The 466-nt window shown below is 52.1% G+C and overlaps 1 protein-coding gene across 1 annotated transcript in view; it reads left to right on the forward strand.

The window, feature by feature from the left end:
- Positions 1 to 466, forward strand: part of COL22A1 (collagen, type XXII, alpha 1) — a 219,796-nt gene that overhangs the window by 117,070 nt on the left and 102,260 nt on the right. The gene's annotated exons all lie outside the window — the stretch shown is intronic.

Here is a 466-nt window from a genome sequence, read left to right on the forward strand (position 1 = left end):
CCTCCTCTGCACTCCCTCCAGCACCTCGATATCTCTCTTGTATTGAGGTGCCCAAAACTGGACACAATACTCGAGGTGTGGCCTCACCAGTGCTGAGTACAGGGGCACAATCACCTCCCTACTTCTGCTGACCACACTATTTCTAATACAAGCCAGGATACCGTAGGCTTTCTTGGCCACCTGGGCACACTGCCAGCTCATATTCAGCCGCTTGTCAATTAGAACCCCCAGGTCTCTTTCTGCCGGGCAGCTTTCCAGCCACACTTCCCCAAGCCTGTAGCGCTGCATGGGGTTATTGTGGCCCAAGTGCAGGACCTGGCACTTGCCCTTGTTGAAACTCATACCATTGGTGTTGGCCCAATGATCCAATCTATCTAAGTCTCTCTGTAGAGCTTCCCTATCCTCCTGGGAATCAACACTCCTGCTTAACTTGGTGTCATCTGCGAACTTGCTGATGATACACCCT

This window comes from Charadrius vociferus, unplaced genomic scaffold (assembly GCF_000708025.1).
Source record: "Charadrius vociferus isolate BGI_N301 unplaced genomic scaffold, ASM70802v2 scaffold276, whole genome shotgun sequence".
Classification (NCBI taxonomy): domain Eukaryota; kingdom Metazoa; phylum Chordata; class Aves; order Charadriiformes; family Charadriidae; genus Charadrius; species Charadrius vociferus.